General features: G+C 49.7%; 1 protein-coding gene across 1 annotated transcript in view; it reads left to right on the top strand.

Moving 5' to 3' along the window:
• The window catches only part of LRRC47 (leucine rich repeat containing 47), a 14,469-nt gene that overhangs the window by 9,310 nt on the left and 4,237 nt on the right, over positions 1-922 (top strand). The gene's annotated exons all lie outside the window — the stretch shown is intronic.

Genomic DNA, 922 nt, shown 5'->3' on the forward strand with positions numbered 1-922 from the left:
CCCCGCCCCCCCCCCCCCCCCCCCCATGGGCTCTGCTCAGGCTGTGCTGCCCATGGGGGAGGGGGTGTAGGGCTCCACACTCCGCTCCCCCGCAGCAGCCATCATTGCCTCCCACATGTGGCAACTGGGGCTCAAGCGCTGATGGCTGTGGCCCTGGCCCCATAGCCCTGGCAGCTGGGGGCCCCTTCAGCAGGGATGTGGGGGCTGTGGGCAGGGAGTGAGAGGCAGCAGTGGGGGTGGGGGGGTGAAGGGGCACTGGCATATCAGGGCTGCTGTGCTCCACAAAGCAGTGAGGGGGGACAGCTGGAGCTGGACCCATGTCCCGGTGAGCGAAAGGGGAAGGGGGAGCTCTGATTTTTCATGGAAAAAACCCCAAAATGTATAGGTATTTAGAAGTTATTTTATTATAGTGACTGAGGCACTGGTAGGCTCCCAAATTGCTTTAAAGTTGTAAATATGTCAATAAAACATGTTCAACTGATACCTATATAAATAGTGGCATTTCATGTTAATCGTGGAAAAATGCAGATTTGGGGGGGGTTTAATGAGAGGATTTGTGATTTTTTTTTTTTTTCTTTTTTCCAGAGAGTTGTGATTTTTAAACAGAGAAAACCAGGATCCCTGTTGATAATGCTAGAACAGAAGCTTCCTGTGAAAGCAAGCTCAAGGCTGTAGCTGATAGTGCAGATACAAAATGCAAAAGAAATATTCAAATAATAAGGCTGTACAAAAACTTAAGCAATGGTTAAATAAGGCTGAATATAAAAGAAAAGGTCAGATGATACTGTAATTCACCACTCAACCAGGTGCAACTAAAGCTAAATGTGACAAGCTAACCTTGCTTCCCCTGCCCCTGCTTTACCTATCACAGTAGTGGGAAGGATGAATTTAAGATGACCACCCCCCCCCCCCCCCCCCCCCT

The sequence above is a fragment of the Gavialis gangeticus genome, unplaced genomic scaffold, assembly GCF_001723915.1.
Source record: "Gavialis gangeticus isolate Ggan-Ray unplaced genomic scaffold, GavGan_comp1, whole genome shotgun sequence".
In the NCBI taxonomy this organism is placed as follows: Eukaryota; Metazoa; Chordata; order Crocodylia; family Gavialidae; genus Gavialis; species Gavialis gangeticus.